The sequence below is a fragment of the Caretta caretta genome, chromosome 1 (assembly GCF_965140235.1).
Source record: "Caretta caretta isolate rCarCar2 chromosome 1, rCarCar1.hap1, whole genome shotgun sequence".
Classification (NCBI taxonomy): Eukaryota; Metazoa; Chordata; order Testudines; family Cheloniidae; genus Caretta; species Caretta caretta.
The window spans coordinates 193291146-193317027 of record NC_134206.1 but is presented as its reverse complement, the minus strand read 5'-3'; the positions used below and the strand labels follow the sequence as shown (position 1 = coordinate 193317027).

General features: G+C 42.9%; 1 long non-coding RNA gene across 1 annotated transcript in view; it reads right to left on the bottom strand.

Annotated features, from left to right (window-relative positions):
• LOC125630145 (uncharacterized) overlaps window positions 1-21995 on the bottom strand; it is a 53192-nt gene extending 31197 nt beyond the window's left edge. The window contains exon 1 of the long non-coding RNA XR_007354573.2: window positions 21856-21995. This is a non-coding gene — a long non-coding RNA (uncharacterized LOC125630145). The remainder of the gene's footprint in view (window positions 1-21855) is intronic.
• Window positions 21996-25882: the final 3887 nt, after the last annotated feature.

The window sequence follows — 25882 nt, the reverse complement described above, 5'->3', positions numbered from 1 at the left end:
TGACCGGGGTCAAACCTAGGGCCTCGATCTCCTCATACATGAAGGAGAGGTAGTCTTCTGCCACCCCGGGGGTCTCCCCCTGGAGCCCACTACGACAGTCGCTTCAGGGTTCGCGGAGCGGTTCGGGTGATATTCAGGCAGAAGGTGCTTCCTCAGGGGTCTCGGAGGGGATGGTCTCCCGTGGAGGGGAGAGTCTACCTTCCAGTGCTATTTTGTCTTCCCCTCCCGACACCAACGGATGGATCTCGCTCATGGGCATAGCGGAAGGCTCGATAGCAGTGCCTCCCTTCCTGGTCTTCCGGGGGGCCTCCGCATTGGATGGGTGCAGCGGAGCTCGAGCCTTCCGCTTGCCTCGCTTTCCCTGGACTAGGGTCCGGCCCTCCATAGCATCATCTGGGGGCTGGTTAGCAGGGGTCGTGTCGGGGGGCAGAGGCGATGGTTCAGGGGTTCGGGGGGATAACGGTGAGGCAGCATGAGGGGCGGGGGGTTCTCCTTGGGGCGGGCCCTCTCCTATACCTGGTAATATCTTTGCTGCACCCTCCTCCATAGGCTCTGCTGGATTGTTAACAGCAAGGGCGGGGCTCCCTCGCTTGTCTGGGCGTTGTAGGGGAGGTGTCCCCTGGGCCCAGGCAGGAGCAGTGGTGGATCGAGCAGGAGGAGAGGTGGTTTCAGATGTCGGGCGGCCAGGGGTGTCGGCAACGACAGAGCCGATGTCCTGCTGGGTCTCGGGGGTCTCGGGTGCCCCTCCCTGCCGGGCCAAGGGGCAGTCTCTTCAGGCATGCCCTGCTGATCGGCAGAGGTAGCACCGGGCCTCTCCTGTGGAATAGTAGACCCAAAAGCGGAGTCCCTGGTAGGGGACTAGGAAGGACCCCTCGAGCGCCTCTCCATCACGCGGCGGCGGTAGAAGCTGCACTTGCCGGCGGAACGAAAGGACGTGACGGAGGGTGGGGTCCTTGCAGCCCAACGGGAGAGGGCTGATGACAGAAACGGGTTTCCCCCAGGTGGAGAGAGCGGGTAACAGGGCGGCATTGGGTAGAAAAGGAGGGACGGAGGTCAGGACTAGGCGCACGCTCAGGTCTTCTAGCGGCTCCAGGGGGACAAACACCCCCCCCCCCACCACCAGCCCCTTCTCCACCGCCTCCTGGGCGGCAGTCTCCGATGCTAAGAAAAAGACGACCTTCCCGTACATTTTGGAGGCCGCCACAATAGCTGTGGGTCCTACCACCCTCGCCAACGCCTGCACATATGTCTCCACATGGGGCGAGGCGGGCACCAGGAGGCAACGGACGCCATGCTTCCTGGTCATGGTGGGAAAGGGGCCTCGGTCGCTATTGATGGTAGCGGAGGTGGTGGGTGGGCGAGATGACGAGACGGCAGGCGGGGAGGGGCTGCCACCGCCCGGGCATACACCCTGGGGGCCGGGGGAGGGACGCTCGCAGAGCTGGTGGAGGGAACAGCGGGGAGGGACGCCATGGTCGATGACAAGGCCACAGCGGTGGGGGCAGCCTCTGCCATGGAGGGCTTGGTGGTTGTGGCAGGGCCCTTCCCCTTCTTCGCACCCTGGCCTTTCTGGCTAACCAGGGGGGCTTTCCTAGAATCTGGGGGGGCAGTGGGCGTAGTAGCGGCAATAGTTGCCCCAGTGCCTCCGGCTGCCAATGCCCCAGCGGGGGCAGTGGCAGGTGTTTTGGCAGCAGTGGGGGGGGGGAGGCTTGGGGGTTGGGCAGGGGGGTAGGTGGGGGAGGGGCAACTGAGGTTGTTAGAGGGGCCTCACCCCTCTCATTCCCCACCATCGTGAACAGGGAGAGATGGGGAGACACCAGAGGGGGGAGGGGGAAACAGATTAACCACTTCTCCCTGTTGGGCTGCAGGTGGGGGGGGGGGCAAATGGGTCAGACTGGACAGGGGAGGGAAACAGGAGTTGGGGTCAGGTAATAGGGGCAAACTGTGGGGTGGGCAGTCCAGGGAGGAAGGGGGGGGACGTGGACCCACGCGCGTTTGTCCAAAGAGTCTTGTTTGGTCGGCTGTTGTGTCTGGTCCCGACGATGGAATTCAGGGCAAGCAGTTGAGTCTAGAGGCAGATGGCAAGTTGCCAGCAGGGACGGACGGCGGGGGGGCCGTGACGGTTGTAGTAGTGTTGGGGGGGTCACCGATGGATCTGGGGGGCAGCTCCGTGCCACACCCCCTGTGCCCCTACAAACGCAGTTAAGACACAGTCAACCTCCCCCCACACGAGAGTACAGTTCAAAAGTTACTCAGTCTTACGGCCCCCTCCATGATGATTTGCAGCTTCCCTGGGCGATGTCTTTGTCGGCTGTCTTCTCTCCCAGTCTTTGTGGAGCATTCCAAAAATGCCAAGCAGATAAGAAGACGATTAATTGCGGGTCCACAAAAACAGCAAACGGCTGGGTCTGGGGGCTTCCACTCCCCTCCTCTGGGGAATGGGTCGGCAGTCCTCCCCCTCCTCCAGGGGTTGCAGCTGAAGCAGTAGCAGCGTCCAAGGGCAGGAGTGGAGGGGCTGGCAGGCAAGCTGGCAGGCAACCAGCACTTGAACGGCAGCGGAAAAAAAAAAACAGCAAAAAAAAAAAAACAAAGAAAAAGCATCTGGCCCGGTTGCCGGGGGGGAAAACTAAAGCAGGGGCAAAAAGCAAGGAAAGCCCAGGCCAGAGGGTAGCAGGAGAGTTCAGAAGGGAGCCTTCTTCCCTGGAGAGGGAAGGAAGTTTGCTATAGATTAATTAAAGCACCTGAAGCCAATTAGAGCACCTGAAGCTGGTCACCTGATAAAACCCCCCTGCTTCAATCAGACAAGGAAAGGAATTGAAGCAGAGTGGATTGGTGTTGGAGCAGAGAGCAGTTTGGAGGGAAGCAGAGGAGAGTTTGGAGAAGTGCTGCGGTGGGCTAAGAAGACCAAGACCCTAGGTAAAGGGACACCTGGTTTGTGTGGAGGGAGGGCAGGAAGCCCCACAAGCTGAAGGGCAGGAGAGGAAAGTAGCCCAGGGGAAGGAACGGCTAGTTCAAGCGATTTACCACTATCCCTAGGGCCCCTGGCCTGGGACCCAGAGAAGGGGGCGGGCCCAGGTCCCTCCCTCTCCACTTTCCTCCTCTAGGACACTAGTGGGGCAGTTAATACCCCAGTTCAGGGGAGAGAAACGGTGCCCTGAACCCTCCCCAAGAAGAGAAAGCGTGAGACCCATCAAAGTAGTGTCGGCAGTTTGCCACATACCTATAGATTTAACTGGCTGACAGGGTAATCCTTGTAAGCCTCTGGGTACTCTTAACCTTACTAATACAGGAGTTAATTAATATGTTTTTATATTAGCTTTCATTGATCATTTTTAGGATTATTTCACAGCACTGAGCATTAAGAATGTATCAAGTAGATCAATAAAATAATAAGAGACAATATCCCAGATATTGGACTAAACTTTTTAAGCTTATTTTAGGACACAGTTGCAGGTAATCCAATAAGTTGGACTAATTAGAAATAATTGCCAAGCAATTCCATGCATTCACACTGTTTTAAAATATTATTTATCTTGCTTGGTTTACCATTTAGTTATGGACAACAAATTATTGTGGTAATTTCAACCAATGGGCCATAACGTCGCTAATTATTAACTCTATGCAATATCCACCATGGAAATCCCATCCTTATCGGGACCTAGGTGTTCACCATTGGTATAAAGTGTAAAAGTACTAATGCACACACTGGTTACTGTTTAATGATTAAGTGCCCTTAAACTTAGTCATTAAAGTGTGGATTTAACTATAGAGGAAGTGATTTAGTATCTTCAACAATAAAGTTAAAGAAAATGTAGATAAGTGTGATGTATTCAACTCAACAAGGCTTGATGAAATGCATCCTAGAGTACTTGGGGAACCTACCTGAAGTAATCTCTAAACCATTGGCTATTATTTTTGAGAACTCACGGAGGATGGATGAGGTTCTGGAGGACTAAGGTACTATGTTTGCCATTCTCATCTTCAAAAAAGGGAAAACTAGGACCTGGGAAATTGTAGACCAGTGAGCCTAACTTCAATACCTGGGAAGATCCTGGAACAAATTATTAAACCATCAATTTGTTCAAACCTGGAGTATAATAAAGTGATAAGTAATAGACAGCATGGGTTTGTCAAGAACAAATCATGCCAAACAAATTGAATTTCCTTTTGACAGGATGTGTCAACACAGCCTTGTCACTAAAAGCTGCTTAGTGTAGACATGCCCTGAGATTTTCTATATCCTTGGTATGAGCTGGGTGAAACCTTGTTATGGGTTGAGTTAAAACTTCACTGAGATGGATGGGTGTGAACTCACTCACCATTCAATCAACATAGTTGTAAGGATAAATTAAGTCCTTACCTAAGACAAAAGGGTTATGTGAACCCACCCAGGAGTTTTGGACTGATTAGGGAGGGAGGGAGGGAGTTTTGCTGAGTATTGTTCCTGATTGAGAGAGAGAGAGAGATGGGAGTTGGGGGAGGCAGAATACACAGAAACTGAGAACAGACTGAAGAAACTGAGAGGCAAAAAGCAGGAGACCTGAGCAGTAGCTGTTGAGTGCAGCATGACCCTGGAAAAGGCTAAGGAGCGAGCTTTTGGATCTGTTGGCTAAAGAGACTTGGGGCTGTAAGTTAAGAAACTACGCCTTTTGTTCTTAGTTCTTTCTGCATGCAGAGACACAGGACTTTGTACATTCCTTGTAAATAAACAAAATTGTATCAAAACACCTGACTCCATCAATATCTACTTCCAACTGGAGCATCTCTAGGCTCTCAAAATCTGACTAGCCACTTGGGTGAAAAAGGGGCAACATACTGTTGATAAATTCTGATACACCCAATGAACCAAATACGGCTTTGATGTGACTCCAGTGATTTTAATTAAGTTTTGTCCCCTTGCACCAATTTTGTTCCTCATGAGCATAACTTGTAGGCAGCCGCTACTCTGAAGAAAATTATTTCAGTCAGTGATAGAAATGCAAGTAGCACAGACTTTCTACTTGTCATACACTCAGCAACTGAAACAAGCTGTGGTACAGCTGACTATAAGAAGTTAAAAATCCAACTCGTGTACAGAAATAAACAGAAGTAGCAAGACCATTTGCACTCACCATCTGGTGATTCCCAATCATGTTACATATATCAGGCCTGAATTTGGAACAACGTAAAGCAGAGATCCAAAACTTAATTTTAAAGTGTGACAACTCTCTCAGTTGCTTTGGACAAAAGATTGAACAATGTCCCAAGCTGCATTTGTTCAAATAGATAGTCTTGCAGTTACAGGTGTAACAGTTCCCAACATCATTATACTCTCCCCTCCCACCCCCAAGTCAAAACTTCACTACAGCAGAGTTTAACCGTAATCAGAACTGAAACTTTCATGCTGCAATAACACTGAAACAACTTGGTACCTGCATTCAGTTTCACTACAGAGTTCACATTCACCTGAGATTACTACTACCTGAACTCAATTCCAAGTACTCAGCTTTGAATTGCAACCTCTTGCCATATTAGCCCATTTTATCTGAATTATGTTTTCCAGTGTCTTAGTCTGCTCTTACTTCTTTGAAGCAGAAGTTAGAAGTAAAATAAAATTGTTTATTCATAAATACACAATATACTATAATGCTGCCTTGTAAACTGTAGCAAGTGTGAATGACTTTCAATTAGGCAGAGCAGTAATATTGTGCCATCCATTAGATTCATCAAAGCTAGGCCTAAGACTGCAATCTTTAGCTGCTTCACTGATTTTTATTGCTATGCTAAATAATATGAAACCTTATAAACAAGGCAAATTAAAAACCTGTTGGGGGGAAAATGCAATTGGAAAGGCACTTTCCCCTTGAACCTACATTCTCAAGGTTCTTGCAAATGCTTTGCAAGATTTTAAACCACACAATGTGGTGATATTGCTCTGCACAAATGCGGTTGAATTAATTTTTCCTTTTACCCCCCTTACACTCCATCCCCCCCCAAAAAAAAGATAGCAGGCCAAAATAGATTAGAACTGCATAATATGCTAGGTCATATTTTATTTAGAAAGGGGGAAAATCTTCCATCCTGAACTAACTTATACAGAGCAAAAAAGGTGAAACAGCAGGTTTTCAGTTCAAGCAAAAGGGTACTAAAAATGTAGTGAAAACACAGAGGAAATGCATTGCTTTTTCTGTAGCAAAAAGAATGAAGTAATCGCTAATTCCATGTCAAGAAGATGATTTCAGCCAATTTCAGCCCTGAAAAATCAAACAAATAGTTGACGTGGAAATACTTATTGATCCTGTGGGTGTACATGCTCATCACTACATTCCGTCAAAGGGGTGTTTCTGTTTAGGCCTCCAACCAAGAAGTGCTGAGCTTCTTGGTGTATTCAGTACCTTGTAGGGTTGGACCTAGTAAGAACCCTGTACTAGCCTCCCAACCAGAGCTGAGAGAACAATGTATTTTTTAGTTTGCTGGCAGTTTTAAAAGTTGGGATGGGACGGGGCGGGGCATCATTTTGAGCCAAAGAAAATGTCTCATTCTTTCAGCAACAAAACATTTCATTTTGATTTTGAGCATTTTTCAATGTTTTTGAATTTTTATTTTAATGTTAAAGGAAGTTTCAGAATGAAAAGTTATTTGGACCCAAAAAGTAAAATTTGTGTTTCAAATATGTAGAAATATTTCCATTTGTGGGCAGGGGCAATGAAGGATGGTTGGTTTTATTTCAAAATGAACAATTTGCAATTGAAACAAATTCACAAAATGTTTGTGTCACCAAATCTGGGTTTTTCCTGGGGCAGAAGTTTCAGTCAAGAAACTTCAGCCAGCTCTACTGACCTGCCTGATTCTGAAAACAGACCACGCAAATTATTGCACATTAAGCCTGAGTGATGTGGTCCTACTTGCAGCTTTGTCAGCTCTCGTGATTTTAGTGCAAGTCTCATCATCTTATCTGGAGTTCTTTAAAGCCACACCACCCAGAGTTGAATGACTTAGTAAGCATCTGGGCTGTCATCAAGTTTCAAGCCCTCATGGTTCCAGAGAAAACATTTAAAAGGGGACTCAGGCACTCAAAAACCTGAAAGCAAACAAAAAGAACCCAAAATCTGTTGAGCAAATATGCTTTTTTAAGCTGTTCTCACTTTTCAGAAAGCTTGGCGTTGGCAATGGTGTGTTCAGCCCTGAGGATAAAAGCTGTAGGTGTGCATTCCCCCGTCTTCAGTACGAATGGCACTATGAGCAATGGAAATATTTATAGAACAGGTTAATGTACATGGCATAAAAATACCCTAATGGTGAGGAATGATACTTTGAAACCATGTCTTCCATCAGAGGATATCAACACCAATAAATCCTCCCAATAATATACACATGAGGAGCTCTCGATGTGTAGCCCTATTTCACCGTCCTGTTGATAGGCTGAAAATCTTAATGTGATGGTGTTGCTATTGTTTTTTTTTCTCATAGGTTAACACTGAGGTCTGGAGCAATACTATTCAATGTAACACACACTGACTGGTTAAAAACCTTTTTCTACGCCTGTAACATTATCTTCCATTAGTATACAAGTTAAAAAGGAAACCTTTACATTTTGGAGATAGCTCCACAGCTTTAAGCTCTTTCTGATGATGACAACTTCTTTAAGTATGTAACAATACTTGCAATGACTTTGAAATAGTTTGAGTTTTACTGAATTATAAACAGCCTAAGTCAATATTTGCAATTAAGGGAAATTAATCTTCACATCTAGGCTTCATTGCTAAGTTATGTGGCTGCACAGTTTTCTCTGTCCCATGTGGTGCCCATGTTAAAAAAAAAATTTATTGAGTTGCACTGATGATCAATTAACCATAAAATTGGGTTTGTTGCTATTTTGGGTGCCTTGTGAACCTGTGCACTTTCCATGAATAGGCCTTTCATTCATTTAACTCCCACGTAGTGGAAGTCTGCTGTTTTCGTTTCAGTCAAAAGGTTCACTCAGAGATGGACACAACAATTCTTGTGCGTCCAAGATTCATAATGATTTCAGGGAAGTTCTGAGTGCTCACAGAATGCTGAATTTGATCTAGGTTCTTAGTGATATTTAAAAGCAGACTTTAACTACTAATTCTTGAAGTTAGTTTCAGTTCTGAGTTGCCCTAAAATGCTCTCTTATTTTATCTGTAGTTTAACATACTTCCTGGAGCACTGTCGGACTGAAGGCCTGAGTTAAGAAACATAAGTAGGATGAATGAAAAAATAGCATGGTCCCTGAAAATATCAAAATGGGACCCCCTTATACAAGAGTGTGAAAAGGTATATTGAAGTTCCTCTGCCATTGAAGGGCTAATACTGTTTGTTAATGGAAATTTACATTTTAATTATTGAGGCTTATAAACATTAAGCACCCATTGTGAACTCTGAGTACTAGACCAAACCCAGAGGTATAATAGATACAATACTATAAGAAATCAAAAGAAGGTGCTACTGATGTCTAAAAAATGCTGTTTGACTGACTGCATAAGCAGTTAGATCTTAAAGAAGCTTGTTAGCTGTGGTGCAGTTCTTACAGAAGCTTCACACATGACAAATAAATAAAGTTGTTCACTGCTATATCATTTGTTCGGTGCAGGGCTGATGCCTACAGGTTGGCAAGCAAATGAAATGATGTGTGTTTTAAAATTAAATCCATTGGTAGTACATGACTTCTTCAGTAGTAGGAAGGTATTCCTGAAAGATGTCAGTCGGAACCGTGATACAACTCCAGCTGACAATTTGCCTTAACCATCAATTACATTTCTTGGTAGGCCCTGTTTTTACATTCATGAATTAAAAAAAAAAAAAAGCAAAGAGCTGGTATTAGGACTACTTTTTTTAAAAAAAAGCACAATCCATACGTGTTCTGTGTTCGTGCAATTTGAGAGGAGACATTAGAAATAGGAAGGAGGACTTCCAAGGACACAACATTTAATATGTGAATGTTGAGTGAATCACTCAAAAGAAAACAAAAAGAAAAATCCACTGTATGCTATTTCCCCCCACAGTGGCGGTGGGGGTGAAGCTGGTACCTGCTGGTATAAAATGCTCTCTTGGATAGAACTGTGACTGGCTGTGTTTGAGGAAATGAAAAGACATTAAGAAAGGATAATGGAATAAAACGTTCAGTGAGATGTTCAGGGAACCCATCAATAAAAGGAGGGCAAGCAATTGCAAACGACAGCCCACTCTAAATGTAGCTCTATTGCCAGAGGACAGAAAAGTGAGAGAGAATTTGCAAACAATTGAATTTATAGTAATAGAATGTAACCATATCCCACCACCAGGACAAAGTACTGACTGAATAAATGTAGGCAGAAAAAAGTACACCAGTGCCTGTTGGAAACACATTTTTTCTTATTAACTCTTGGAATTGAGAATTGTCATTGTCTGATGCTAAGGTCTAATGCACTGCAAAAAGCATTAGCACTCAGTGCCAGCAGCAACAGGCCTGCTTGCTGCTGCCATAAGGTTAAGGATGAGACCAAAGTTTACTCCAGAGGTGAACGTCTGGGAGTATGCCCCAGTGTGTACTCAAGCAAACTTTTTATGATAGCTGGATTTGATGGTGCTTGCATATCTAGATTTAGATACTGACTTTCCACAGTGGCTCAAGGGATAATTACTTGAGTGTAAGTTAATTAAAACACCAGGTGCCTCCTTTTTTCCTGTTAGGTAGAAGTACTTACATCAATGTGAAATATGATACATTGTTGCAGTGTGTGGTCTGACTTTGTTTGTTTGTGTCAGGAGTCGATTGCTCTTTTCTGAAGGGATGCTGCTGCTATCTTGATCATTTACTATTTAGTATCTCTCTTGCCTGTAAAGTTTTCTATTAAGGAAATCCAAATATGTGTGTTTGATTTTTTCAGTATACAGCACTGAGCAAAAGTTTAGTCAAAACCAGAATTAAATAACCAACTGGCTTGCACTATGTTTTTATTTCTTGAGAAGTTGCAAAAAGTCCTTCTGAAATGTGTGTTAAAATAAATATTTGAGTGATTTTTTTTCTTGTTGTTGAGGAAATAGTGTGCTTTTACTTCCAAGAGCTCTGTGGTAAAACAAAAACAGGTTCTAGTATTTTCCAGATAATTAACTGGAGAAACCTAATAATTTTGTTAAGAAATAAGATTCTAAAACTGGTGGGATGGAATTGCTCTCGGGTTTGGTAAGGGGCAATAATTTAAAGGTAAGAAACACACTGAAAAAGACAGGAAAGAGGATTCAAGGTACAAAAAAGGCTTCTACAGACTATCCGGTGTAGAATATAGTACATCTTGAAAGACTAGTGTCTGAGAACATGAATTCTCACTGAAATACTAGACCAAGCACATACTACCCTAAGAAAGTTGTAGTGACCTTGTATGGATCACAACTGAAGACTTCAATCGGAAATAATTCTGAGTGATCTACTAAAGTAGAAGGTATTAACCTGGCAGAGGACTTTGGGCAACCAGTGGGAAGAAAATACTTCATCTACACTGTTTGAAAGGAAAAGGAATTAAAACTTAAGATTGACAGACAGGCAAAGACTAGAAATCACTAAAGAAGTACATGTTCCCCTTCTGACTAACCTCAGAGCAAGAAGAAATGAGTCTCAAGACTGTTCAGAATCTAGCTAATAATAAAGGCGAGCAGTGCCAGAAACCTCAACTAATGTAGAAGAACCAAAAATCAGAAAATTACCAGTCCAGATGTGACTATATGCCTATGCTAAGCAAGAGGGTGTTGTGCATAGCTTGGGCCAGAGTAAGGCCTACTTGACCGTTGTTGAGACGTTAGGAAAAGATTTGTTGTAAGATTACAATATAAACTATTTTAATTTTTCTCCATTAGATAAAAAAGCACTCTTGCTTCATATATGAAAACAAGTATTCTTGTGTCCAAGATAGTAGCAATAGCCCTCTGAATAGCCTTTAATGCAGCTGACCAGTGCCAATGTGAGTGACATGCTTGTGAGATCCAGAAGTCATGTTCAGGTTCTTTAATCAGTTGGCTCTGTTGACTCCTCTCTGGGGATGTGCTTCCTGATCACGAGAGTCCTTGGATGCAGGAGGTCCATTTTTGTCACCTCCAGCTGAATGTGGGAAAGAGGCCATTGGGGAAGATGCTGAGGTGCTTTGGCCAGCAGTGCTGTCAGTGTGTAGATGACTTCACTTTACCTCCATGTTTCATCACTTCCAGAAGAATGCCCTTTACTTGCTGTCCAAGTGCGTAGCCAACAAAAGGATGAGAATGAGCTGGTTGAGTGTCACTGCAGTAAGGTGGAACCCTGGAATTTGATGTTCCTGCATGTACCCCAGAACTTGACAGTACCACAGTCAGCCATTTTGTATGTTCAACCACTGCTAGCTAAAAATAATTTTTAGGACCCTGAGAGGCAAGGCCGTGCAGCTGAAGTTTGTAGTTTTGCTATCAGAATGGGAGTTTGTGACAGGGAGTTACTGTTCAATAGAACTGAATGCACTGTGAAAATAAAAGAAATGTTTGGACAGGCAACCTTGATTTTAGGTGCCTTTGACATGTAATTTTTGTTGTTATGATTAGAAATGCTTTGTTGATAAAGAGAATAAAGAATTGTTCTTGCCTGTTGCTAAGGAAATTGTTAGTCTATTAGGGGCTATTAACTCATAATATGAGTTATGTGCTTCATTTGGAGAAAATTTATAAAATGTTTATGTAAGCAGAGTCAGGATGAACTCCACCCTGACATCTGGTGGTGAGGTGTGGCAAGTTGTGGAAAAGAACTTCAGGGGCCAATCTCATTTGCATCGGCACACCCACCCCGCCTAGAATGAGGCCATAGCTGCCCAAATGGTCACTTTGGCTGCTGTGTGATCCCCAATATCTCTGTTATTGGGGCAGGAAGAATAAATTGTTATTACCCTGATTATGGACTCAAGGTCAGGGAACTGTACTTAGCCTTTTGTTATGATGGAGGGACTCGCCATCAACTAAGTAGCACTCACTAGGCAAGGGACATGGGTTCCAAAGCTCTGTGAATTGAGAGAGGCTGGAGACGGGTATTAATACTTGGTGGTATGGGTCCCCTGGTGAGGGCCTTACATGCTAATTGTACTTCCTTCTCTCTCCACTGTGGAATATCAGAGCTAATTTTGATTCCATTAGGAGTCTAGTTACCGGCTGCTGAGCTGAATTCACTTTGGGCTTATGGTGCACCAGCACTGAGGATCCCCTACTACAAGCTGAAATCACAAAAGAGCTAAACTTACTAAGAGCTGAAATCACTGAGTGTTGTGTTAAGTAGTGGGGGAGCCTGAAGATCTATGGCGGAGCAGTTTGCGGGACGGCGAGCAGAGCAGAGCAGCTTGTGGAGCAGAGCAGCTTGTCGGATGCCTGGAGCAGCTCATGGGGTGGCTGGCAGGGCGGAGCCCCATGGAGAGGTGGGGCCATCAGCTTTGGACCATGTAAGGTGCCCCTTAACCCCCACCCCCAATCTCCACCCAGGTTGGGAGGTAAAACTCCGCAGATAAACTTTCGAACTCTGGGGCTGCCCTGACCAGGGACAGAGACTTTTGGGTCATTGGACTTTTGGGACTTTGGGTGATTCTGAGTTGCTGAACTCAAGAACCAAAGGGAAAGGACATGCCCCAATTTGCTTGGGGTGGGTTTTTTGCTCATGGGTTGTGTTATGAATCCTGTTGGTGGCGTTTCTCCAACACATTGTTTCTCTCTGTTATTAAAAGGCTTTTTGCTACACTCAGACTATGTGCTTGTGAGAGGGGAAGTATTGCCTCTTGGAGGCGCCCAGCAGGGGTGGTATATATTTGTCCCAGGTCCCTGGGTGGGGGCTCAAGCCGGTTTTGCATTGTGTTATTGGAATGGAACCCCTAGATACTGAACCCGGCCCTTGTTGCTGCCAACTCTGACAGGCAGAAGGGTTACATTTCATTAGAAAGTGTGCTTTCCTTTGAGCAAGGTTTTGACACACAAGTTCCCCAGCAGTCAGATGGAAAAAACCCACCCATGCAGTTTTTATGAAATATTCCTCAGGCTGCAATAATGTAAGGAAAAGCTGAGGACAGAGTATTGAGTCAATACTCAACCTGGCTGGGTTACTTGAAGGTACTGGTATCTGGGAGTAAGCCTAAATCCTCACCCAGAGGCTTTCAAAAAAGTGTGGATCATGTGAGAGAGATGTTCTAAGAAATCAGCTGAAAATGATAACTAATGGTACATCTACACTTTCGAGTTGGGAGCATGATTCCCAACTAGAGGAGACATACCAGTGCGAGCTCTGATTGAACTAGAGTGATAAAAACAGAGTGTAGCTTTGGCAGCTGGAGGGGCTAGCCATTCCGAGTACATGCCTAGCATCTCAGGTGAGTACACATTTAGGCAGTTTGCCTCTTGCAGCTATGGTCTATTTTTAACATATTAGCTTGATCAGAGCTAGTGTTGTTATGTCTCCTTGGGACAGTAGTCACATCTCCAGCTCAAAGTGTAGATACACCCTAAACTGTCTTTCTTTAGCCACAGGTCCCACAGAGAATTGAGCCAGAGCCTTAAGATTGCACCTAGTTTCCACAAAATAGAACCAATAGCAGCCAACTGCTATCATTGTTAATCTTTGCCTTGGGCAAGATGCAACTTGTGACCTGTAAGCCCTAGGGGCTGTGCCTCTGCATTAAAGCACCTGCAGGCTGCACTGGGCTGTGGGCTCAAGCTTGTGTCCCCTCCCCTCTGAACATTAATTATGTAATTAATGTTGCTGCTGCTTTAACTACTTGTTCTGCAGAGGAAGTGCTTTGATCTTGAAGGCTTTCCATTTAATACTTGTTTCTCAAGAATAACAAATCATAAATCTTTGAGACATCCATAAATGAAAGAGGCAGAACCTTAAAAGCTAAAACAGAGCTACTGAAAGAAACAAGAGTCTCAAACTAGGAGGTGTAATAGTGTTGGCAGTGTTCAAGTGCTCTTGAGACACTTGACTTGAATTGTGGAAGGAGTGTTAGGTAATGTGATTGTCTCTTGAAAAATGTTTAACCTTATGCTTGTCTTACCTGTTGGCATTTCACTGAAGTACTGATTAGAAACAACATTTCAGAGGTGTTGTCTTTATAACACTGACATTGGTGGATTTTCAACTAGATACATAATGGCATGGGTGTGATTTGTCTTTGAGGTATCTGAAATTCTCATTTAATTTGCCTACTGAAGATTCATCATATGGTGAATTCACTCGGGTCTAAAAATTCAGGGCTGAGCTCTGACCTTGCAAAGAGGGCAGGCTGTCATGGAGACCTCTTGTGCTCATGTGAGGAGAAGTAATGGTAATGAGGGATGTCTACCTTCAAATATTTTCACTGTTTCCTTCCCTGATAGTTAGTTTGTTGTGCATTGAAGAGATTCATATCATGGCACTAAATTATCACAGAAGCAGCTGCTCACATGCTGACATAAGTTGTAAGAAGAGATTTGATGGGGACAGTGGGGAAATTGGTTGTACCCAGGGCATTTGGATTATGGATTGCATTTTATTTTTACTACCCAGAGTTCAGGGACTTGGGATAAAAGTTTTCAGTTTTGGCCAGTGTAAATTGTCGGCACATTAGGATATGTTTTGGTTTTGCAAAACCCTGTTTGTCAGGTATTCCTTGTTTGAGAACAAGGCTGGGGTGGTTTGGATCTTGGTTACACTTTTTTCAAATCACCAAAATGCAGGGTGCTTTGGATAAAATGTTGTGGTTTTGTGACCTGTGTAATAGCAATTGTTTCAACTCTTGTTGTCAATCCAACAACTCTTTTTGGGGGGGTCTTCTAATGGCTAATATATGGAGGAAGTGATCAACAATACAAAGATGATGTGGGGCTTATGCATAGGCAACCTATGCAACTGCATAGAGTTTCATGTTCAAGGGATCACTGAGCAGACAGGAGATCCAAATTGGTGTTGAACCTGGATGGGTTCATGGTCAGAAGAGGTCTTTGCTATTTAGAACAACTGCTTTCAGCTGTGTTCCTTCTTTTTAAATCTTGAAGCCAATGCAAAGGATTCTAGGGATTGTAAGGAAGGATTTTACTCAAAGTTTTATAGACAGCAAGTTGAAACTGATAATTACAAACAGTTGAGATAGAGATCTCTTTTTGAACTGCCACAGGCTGGTTTGGGAGACCCGGGTGGTTGCTTAGGTGGGAGGCAAAAGAAGTTAAGACAGTACTTGAATAAAGTTGGAGAGGGGGATTACAAATATGTTTTCACTAGTTGCATACTGAACCAAATTGAGGAAAAGGTGACTCCCTTCTTGCCCCTGGGCAAATTAAGCCAATAACACCAGCATCTGCAATTGTGGACCTGCTTTTGGATTGTGGGTGCAGATCTGAATACTTGAACCTGCAACCTTGTTCATATTGGGGGTATAAATCAGGTAGCTGGGGGGGGGGGCAAGGAGGCAACAGCATTCTGATTGGTGCCTGCAATTCATTTTGAGTGTAAAAAATGAGATGCAGATTTTACAAGTGCCGCTTGTTCCCTTAAAAGGGAACCACACTTCAGAGAGTCTGATAACTAGGACATGGCAAATTAAATTTTTTCCAATTGTGTCTTTCCGCTGGCTAGCACTGATAACTGCAACTGATATTTATCCAGATGGATGAGTGTTGGCATCAGTTTTAGCCTTAAGCTGTCATCAGTCACGTATGTCATTGTGCAAGTCTCCCTGACATGCCATTTTCTTTGGCTGGTGCATCACGATTACTTTAGTTGAGTTTTTGCTCTTCCCCTTGCCCATTGTGTTTATTACAGCCATTCATCAGGCTATGTCAGGGGCATATTTCACCGAAATACAAGAGAGGAATCCAGTCCATCAGTTATCTTTTGTCAAGAGACTATTTTGAAACTTTCTTTCTAAGGTCAGTAATATTTTGTGTCTGATGTGACTGAATATAGTCAATGTACGACCCTACCAAAAGGGAAAATAAAAGGCTAGTCTGGCACCATTTGACTTACAGGGTCTGATAGTGCAAGGTACTGATTGTCATTATTGCCATTCCTCATTCGGTCATATTTACCTTCTATTTACTGGGGGAAGTAGGTTCTGTCAGAAAAGATTGACATTCACTCAGCAGTATCCATCTAACTCTGTATCGTGGAATATGATAACATTCTAAAACTCATTCCAATCTCTCTGGGTCAGAGTTCAGCTTGTTTGCTCTGAAATCCTGTAGGGGAATTCGATCTGTGTTCAATGTTAATCGCCTCTTCCTTTGGCAAGGCTGCATATGGCTTCATTTTTCAAATAGAGAGGATGATGCATAAGACGTATGAAGACACTGCCTCAAACACCTGCAGCATAGGAAATTGGCCTTGTGTTTTGGGCCTCAGATCCAAAAGTGTGATTTGTACATTTCATTCCCAGCATTCTGGTCAGCAGATATTTCTGCTGACTAAGCCTATGTAGATTTCACAGAATGTAGAAATTATTATTTGAAGAAAATATTAAAAAAAGATTTAAGACTGCAAATAATGTGGTGGAAATTTATTTACAGGGACTTGGTGAAGATGATAATCACATTGAAGAAATTCTCTATCAGGCTGCTAAGAACAGCTTCGATTAATGGTAAGGGCTTATTTTTCAGCACCCTATTTCCATATGCAAAGTTGCATATGTATACACATGCATTTGCAATTTGAAGTGGCAGAAAGCTATGCAAGCATTTAAAAAGATGACAGAATCTACCTATTCATACATGTTAAAATTTGCACCCACAAGACCCACTTCTCCTGACTGTTGGCCCTGAGGAATCGGAGGGATGTGAATGTTGGGGTCCGTCACACTGCCTTGCCTGATAGACCTATGTGACCATGTGGCTCCAGAGGATGATGCCAGAGATGTTTTGAGCATATTCATCAGCTCCCCCAACTCTAAAGCGGGGAATGGGCTCTTGTGACAGGCAAAGGAGCCATAAAGCCTGAAGAGATGCATCCATGATTGACATCTCTGAAATGCAGGTTAGGGAGGACTGACTGAGATATGTGGCAGGAGACTGATATAAGACACTTTTCTAAACTAAACTATTGGAGGGTAGGGGGAGTTGTCCTTCCTACGGAACAGGTAGGGGGGCTGGCCCCTGAAGCCATGGCTCTCATGATGTCCACAAAAACCAGAGCCATTGATGTGAAGATCCAGTGTCTCCACATAACTCTCAGCCCCTCTTTTGTGTGACAGCAGGGCTGCCACAAGAAGCATGTTCCCTTGCAATCCCAGCTCTTTGCTGCCCTCAGGCATCCCCCTCAGGGTGAGTTTTGCTTTGTGAAGGGCCACCAAAGTAAGATAATACTGGCAGTAGTTTTACGCTGCATAATTCTTGCATCATTGCTAAGGCAACTATGCTGTGGAGATCGGCCCTGGCCCCCTCATGGACCTATGAGCAGCAAAATGAGACCCTAACGTTGCCACTTGCACCCCTTTTGCCACCCTCAGACTCTACCCAGCTTTCCCTCTACACGTGGAAATGCAAGGGACAGTCTGGCCTTTTCTCTGGTCACAGAAGCTATAGGTCCTCAGCTGATCCCTTCGTTTACTGCTTTGCTGATGATAATAATAATCTTCGTCATACAAAATATGCACTTTGACCATCTATATTAATTGACTTAATGAGGCTCTAACCATCTCTAGCAGATCCTGAGTAAGTGAATTGAGGGAGTTGTGTTTATAATCTGCCTTGAGAGTCCTGGTCTTCTGTTCCAGCACCACCAAGGAAAGATCAATTGATTTTGGTCTCTTGAAAGGAAATACCTACATCCTCTCCCACCGCAAGACAGAACTTGACTGCTTCCCAAAGACATGGCAGGTCAGATGGTGCTGGCATTGGTCTTGAGAACCCTGTTTTGTATCCAGACAAAACTCCTTTCTTGTGTTTGAATGTGCAATGCTAAATCCTGCTTGCTAAAATTCTAGCAAATAAATCGCCGAACTTTAGACCTTGTCCACACTCCATTGGAAATCACTAGTGACAGCCATGTTTTAGTGACAGCCTGGACCAGTCCACAAAAGAGATTCACTTCCTGGACACTATCGTGGAAATAAGTGATGGTCTCATAAACACCACTCTATACCAGAAACCTACTGACCGCTATACTTACCTACATGCATCCAGTTTTCATCCAGACCACATCACATGATCCATTGTCTACAGCCATACCTTAAGATACAACTGCATTTGCTCCAATCCCTCAGACAGAGACACACACTTACGGTACCCCTATCAAGTGTTCTTAAAACTACAATACCCACCTGGGAAGTGAAGAAACAGATTGACAGAGCCAGAAGGGTACCCAGAAATCACCTACTACAGAACAGGTCCAACAAAGAACGTAACAGAACGCCGCTAGCCATCACCTTTAGCCCTCAACTAAAACCTCTCCAGCGCATCATCAAGGATCTACAACCTATCCTGAAGGATGATCCCTCACTCTCAGAGACCCTGGGACACAGGCCAGTTCTTGCTTCAGACAGCTCCGCAACCTGAAGCAAATACTCACCAGCAACTACACACCACACAACAGAAATACTAACCTAGGAACCAAACCCTGCAACAAACCCCATTGCCAACTCTGTCCGCATATCTATTCAAGGGACACCATCATAGGACCTAACCACATCAGCCACATCATCAGGGGCTTGTTCACCTGCACATCTACCAATGTGATATATGCCATCATGTGCCAGTAATGCCCCTCAGCCATGTACATTGGCCAAACTGGACAGTCTGTACGCAAAAGAATAAATGGACACAAATCAGACATCAAGAATTGTAACATTCAAAAACCAGTAGGAGAGCACTTCAATCTCCCTTGACACTTAATAACAGACTTAAAAGTTACCATTCTTTAACAAAAAAAAAAACTTGAAAAACAGACTTCAACGAGAAACTGCAGAACTGGAATTAATTTGCAAACTTGACACCATCAAATTAGGCCTGAATAAAGACTGGGAATGGCTGGGTCACTACAAAAAATAATTCTCGCTCTGTTGATATTCTTGTCTACTGAGGGGAATGGGCCACTTCCACCCTGATTGAATTGGCCTCATTAGTACTGATCACCCACGTGGCAAGGCAACTCCCATCTTTTCATGTGCTGTATTTTTATACCTGCCTACTGTATTTTCCACTCCATGCGTCTGATGAAGTGGGTTATAGCCCAGAAAAGCTTATGCCCAAATAAATGGGTTAGTCTCTAAGGTGCCACAAGGATTCTTTGATGTGTTAATGTGATTAGCATGGCATTAACAAGAAAATGCCCCTCACCCAGGGTAGACAAGAATGCTTTTCTGAGAACCATGTTATTGGTTCTCTAAGGTCTTGTCTAGATTAGGATTTAAAGGTGTGAAGGTAGCATATGTGAATCTGCACGGACTATTGGCCATTTTAGTGTGTCCAAGACTTGGAAGGGGAGTTCCTTACTTGAGTAGCCCCACTGCTTCAACTCACATATAAGTGGGAAACAATATGGTAACGGTAAAGTCTTACGAGGGGTGAATTTCCTCAAACTTTCTGGGCTAGCTAGCTGCTCACCCAAAAAGGAGAAGTCCAGAAGGTTTATCTTTATATTCAGGTTATAGTTTACAAATCATATTAGTCATGGAATAATTAGTCAAGCACTTCTATTACTTATTGTCCACAGTCTGCTTTGGGATATCAGATTCCTTTTCCTCACAGGGCCCTTATTACTTTCTGCAGGTGGCATATTATGGAGACATGAGCCACAGCTGTATAGTTAAGGTTGAATTTTGTGTTTTAAGCAAGGATTCAACATTTGCTGCATATGAAGAATGCAACATACTCTCCCTAAATTACAGAAATGAAGATTAGTGCTGGTGGTTCCAGATTAGATTTATCTGATTTTTTTCCATAAAAACATGTTACTTGTATTGCCTTCTGGTGTCACAGCTCAGGAGATGCATAGGGTGGGAAGCTGTTAAGTAGGATTTTTGGTTTAAAGGGTATGTGTGAACCTCGATATACCCCCTGGCCTCTCTACATGTTTGCTCTGGCGGGGATATTCACAGGAGCCTAGTGGAGTTGGGTGCACAACTCCCTTAGACAGCCTCTGTTGACTTCTGCTCTACACTTCTGGATTCCTACTGTTCTCCTATGGTTATTCAAGAGACAGTGCCTTATTCTGGCATGTCAAATCTTTTTTGTTAATTACATCATCAGACTCAAAGATGTTATATTACCTGAGTCTAAAACACAACTTGCTACTCTATAACACAAATAATTTTTAAAAAATGGAATTGCAAATGTTGCCTTTGTAAGGAACAGCCTAAAAATAAAATGGGCAAGTTTGAGTCTCAGTGTCTTATCAGGCCAAACGATGCAGAACAGCTGTAGAAGAAGATAGTCTCAGGTTTTTGGTTCAAATTCGTTAATTCAACACTGAGGTCAAAGGAGAATTTAGCTGACACATATAGAAGGAAAGCAGTTGCTGGTGTGCTTTGGGCTTAGTTTTCTTTAATAGCACTGCCTGCCTACAGGGAGCAGAGAGGAAAAGAAGAAATACAACACTTGCTGCACCCAGTTTTAATATAGATACTGTAGCATAGCTAGATGACGCTCCTTTTGTTTATCATCACTGATGAAAATACTCGTCTATCTTATCTGTTTCTCATGCAGGTTTTGCTTGATATTTCTGTTGTTCAAGCCACTAAACATGAGCATACTTTAGATTCACAGTCTATTTTGGAGTCCAACTAAACTGTACCACTGCTGAGTTGTCTGGTGCCACAATTGCATTGTTCCCTTAAGCCGCTGGTAGCAGTATGAAAGCAATTCAGTCCAATATCTGAGTGGCATGAGATTATAGCCCAAATCTAATAAGGATAGATGAGTTTTATTTCCTGTTTAGCCACAAGCTTTGCTCGTAGAACAAGATATTAAATCAGACTTCTAATATTATACCTGTGTTCTGAGCAGCTGGTCAGTTCCACTGATCTTCAGCCCAAATACTTTTCTAGCATTCTAAATGACCACAATCAACTCTTTTCAAACTAAACATCACAGGCCAAATGCACCTCTAGTGTATTCATTAATGTCAGTGAAGCTAGCCCCAAAAGATTCTGGTCTACTCCTCCTACAGACCAATCTGTTGGGCTTTTAAACTAGTCCCTTGTAAATCCGTGGTGTGTTTTTCCCTAATAAGCTCTTTACCATGTTGTAACATCTGTTATAGAAATTGACTCTGTGTAATTGCCCAATTTTAAGAGAAAAATATTACTTTTAGTTGTTGCAGCTGTCTCTCCTTGCCTCATGTATTCCATTTCCCCTGTCGCGTGTGTGTCCCTTTGAAAATCTGATTCACAGCAAATCAACTTATTTCAGTTCAGCAATAAGATTTTTCCCCCTTGCTTGTGATTAAAATGTGGGATTATATTTAAATAGTCATTTTGTTCTGTGCTTGCTCATAGTGCAGTTCTCCATCTTACTGCATTTAAGGAAGGTCTTGCAAGATGCTCCTTTTTAAAATTCCATTACCGTAAGAGATAAGTTAATTTACGGTGTGATTTTTTTTTCAAGGGACAGAATGTGGCTTCAACATATGGGAATAAGATTTAGGGAATCTCCTCTGCATAAACAATTATGATAAATTTTGGAATTGGGAATTAGAAACCATCCTGCATCTGCTACTGAGTTGCTATGTTTCATTCGAAAATCCCGTAAGCTTACTGTGCTTCAACTTATTCATTTGTAAAATGGAGAGGATGATGAAATGGAACTTCTCAAATAAAAAATCTCAAAATACTTTACTAATATTGTGATGTTGCAAAGGTTAAGCAATTGCAAGAAAGAGGGGAAATCAGAACAGGGAAGCTGTGGCATGCAGTCACTTACCCAAGGTATATCAGTAGGTCAATAACACGATGTTGGCACTGAGTAAATCATAAAGAAGTCAATGGCAGAGATGGAAATAGAATCTAGGACGAGGGATCGAATCAGGGGGGAAAAGTGGTACTGTCCCAAGTTCTGCTCCCAAACAAAGCTCCACACCTTTGAGATAGCTGAAACAGATGCCACTCACTGTAGAAAGATGCATGATATGATCATCCTTCTTTATGGGCTTTGATGAACAGTGAAATAGTGATTATTTAAAATGTCAAGATTGGTCTTGAGTTCCCCACTGAAATGAACAGAAGCAGTCCACACCACTCTTAGCACTATTGTTTCAAGACATTTTCCGACTCAGCCAGAAATAACTGCTTTTAATGACCATCTGAAGATTTTTCTTCAAAATCATAAATGCTAGAAACTTAATCTTTTCACATGGAACGTGGTGGGAAATACAGGGTATTGCCCTCTAAAAGAGTCTGTCGTTCAACATGACTGTATTTACTGACATTATGAGTGGTTAACCCTTTTCTAACAAATAGCTTTTTATAGCCATCTGTATCACAATATTATGTGGGAGACCATATATTTTACAGAACCAGCTTCTGTTGGTGAAAGAGGCATGCTTTTGAGCTACGCAGAGCTCTCTTTCAGCTCTGGGTAGCTCGGAAGCTGGCTTATTCACCAACAGAAGCGGGTTCTGTAAAAGATATTACCTCACCCACCTTGTGTCTCTAATATCCTGGGGCCAACACAGCTGCAAGAACGACACTGCAAACAATCTTATGTGGCTGAGTTCTTCTAATTTGATGTTTCTTCTAGATGGGGGGGTGGTCAGGGAATGGAATGTGCATGTTAACACATGTATCTGGTGGAGGGGCAACAAGAAGAAACATCACGGTTCTGCCACAGGTGAAGCAGAAGCAGCAACGAACAGGCAGGGTTAATCTTTCAGACATCTAGTTTGCCTTGGAAAATAATGGCTCTTTACAGTCCTTAATTTGCTAAGAACCCTCTGTCTGACTCTGTCATAGTAGTTTTTCTTTGTTAGTGCATGGTGGTGGTTGTGGGTATTTTCTTTTGTTTTAAATAGCATTTGCTTTTCCTGTCAGCTGTACTCTGCAATCCAGTGTTTAGGGATTTCTGCTGGTTCTGGCAGGGGAGAAGGTGATGATCCAGAGCTGATTGTGGTGCGAGTGAGAAAGCTAGTTGTTTTCACTTATTATCCTTGGACATTTGTGTTTCACTCTGAAGGCTGAATATATAGTTCCTTAATAGCTTGAATTCCCTAGAGACAGCTCATCTTTTGATTTGTTGACCATCATTGCTGTTCCCCTTTTTGCTATGTCATGAAATGTAAAGCCTCAAACTGACTAACGGATTAATTCATTGCAGAAAGGATCTTTCCCACAATGATCATACTTTCTAGTAATGTCTTGAAAATGGCCCTTATTTAATCCAGGAAGTCACTAAGATAACTTACAGTGTTTCTAACAGTTAGAGTACAGGACAGGGAATCAGGATTCCTGAGCTGTAATCCTAGCATTGCTATTTTGCTTGATTTGGGACCTAGGACAAATCAATTCACTTCTGTGCCAGCTTCCCAATCTCTACAGTGGAGAAAACAGTATTTACCAGCTACATAAGGACTTCATTAAAGGGACATTGTCAGGTTAATTTGGCCTCAAAGCTTCTACAGGACTAAAGGCCAAATGAAATGTTGGGATAAGGGTTTGTCTTTAATTCTAGTAGACACAGTATTCAAAAAAACAAAACAAAACAAAAACTTGACCCTACTGTGTCAGCAACCAGTGCACTGAACTTGTGCAGGCCAGCCTGGAAATTATTATATGCAAAAGTGAGTCTGCTTTCATGATCCAATCTGAAAGAAATAATAGTAATAAAAAGAGTGAAAAATAAATATATATTTTTAAATATGATTCTGCTTCAAAAACAAAAGTTGCCGTTGCAAAAATTATTTTTGAAATGAAGATGACTTTTAACTTTATCTGCATGAGGATGGTTCTTAAAGGTCTCCAGAAGAAATAGAGGCCCCATTGTGCTAGGCAATTTGCACACAGAATGTGAGAAATAGTCCTTATTCGGAAGAAATAACACTGTAAATAGACAAGATGCAAAAAGGTTGGGTGAGGAAACAGAGTAGTAAAGTCACTGGCCTATGGTCACACAGAAGGCCAGTTGCAGAAACAGGAATAGAACCCAGGTCTCTTCACTCTCGTCCCAGTGTCCTATGCCAGTAGACTAAACGGCCTGAGTCACCCTTTAATCATAACCCAGTGAGTTGCTTTGTTGAAAGTTGCCTGATAACAGTAGATTTTACTATTTTCAACGAAGTTCAAAACCAAAACAGGGTGGCAATGTAGGAATATTGGTGCTAAACATCAAGGAAACCTAAAAGGTTAGTTTACTTTTTAATGAAATTCCTGCTTCAAAGTATATACTGCTTTTTCATCTGGGAGCAGTGCTTTCTTTAAGCAGTGTTTAGAGGACGCTAGTTTGCAAGGGTAATCATTCCTTGCCTCCAGCAGGACTAGCTCAGGCCCCTGCATTTCTGAAAAGGTTCTCTTTGTGAATAATTGAATTTGTCTCTAGAGTTCAAGATTTCTTTTTCTGTGGGACCGACTGCAGTTCTTCTTTCTTCTTGGTTGCTGCTTTTTGTAATTGAGGGAGAAGAATTCTATTGCAATTGAGGTTTTTTGTGAACATGAAGTATAATGGAGGGGACCGGCATGACTTCCATGGAAAAAGTTATTTTTATCATTCAAAATGCCTGCTTCGGTGGTGAATGCCTCTGCAGAAAATAATTAGAGGACCCCTACAGCCATCTCCCCCCAAAATTGGATACACTTACTGTCATAAAGTGGATGAGATGAATTTGAGTTTTTCGAGTTGTGATGTACCGATATGAATTGTCAGTGCCATCTAGTGGCTGCAAATAATAATTGGTCTCCTACATTCAGAAAATGTCGGACAAATGCTAAATCCACATAAGAGAATTCTGAGGGTGCCTGAAAGTACAAATATTTTGCATTCATAGAACACCTTTTTACATAAAGTGCTTTACAGAATGAAATGCACATTATACAGTCCAACCACTATCGAAATGATCCCACCTATGTGGTGGAAAGCAGTAACTATTCATAAACAGGGCAACACTAAGTTTGAGGCAAAGATTGTAGAAAATTAGGAGACCCAGGTGGAACTGCAGAAGGAATTCAAAGAAGCAGAAAGTAATTTCCCTAGCTGGAATTTAGACAAGGCACTGGGGCTAACATCCCTATTCTTACAAAAACAGAAGTTGGATCTTTAATGATGAACAGCTGCAGTATGTTTGTCTTAAGTCTTCTCCAAAAGACTGCTGGAGAGTCCCCCTCATGCTGTGCTGCCCACATTTAAAAAAAAAAACAAAACACTGTCTCAAGCCTTATCTACACAGGCTTTTCCTTAATCTTTCAACCTTGCACTACCAGCAGTGCAGCTCAAAGTCTGCTTGGTACTAAGGTACACTGACCTGCCACTGGGTCTTCTAGAGCTGATTTTAAGCAGACGTAAAATTCTGCTTAATGATAAAAAATTCGACTGCTACACAAGGACACTTGCTGTGTATGGCTAGCACCGATGGAGCTGCATCTCCAATGGAGAAATTCATTGCTGACAATCTCCAATGTACCATCTACTGAGCCTTCACCTCTGCGGAAACATTCTATTCAGTCTGATAGCCTAGGCTTATTTAGCTTTGCGAAAGTTTACAGGTTCTCACAATGTTACATGATATGATGGCAGAGCGTTCTCCCTCCTGGGGGAAACAGCCCTTCTGTTAAAAGGTGGTGGTTGTTTTGGATGGTTTTCCTGCTCTCTGTTCATGAGTATTACAAAGAAGCGCTTGGTGGTAGGGATACAGCTAGTAGATGGAGACAAGTTTTTCATCTCAGATATAATTGTAGATTACATTAGCAGTTGTTACCTATTGATGTTGATCTATTGTTCCTGTGGATGGGATGTTGTGTTCAGA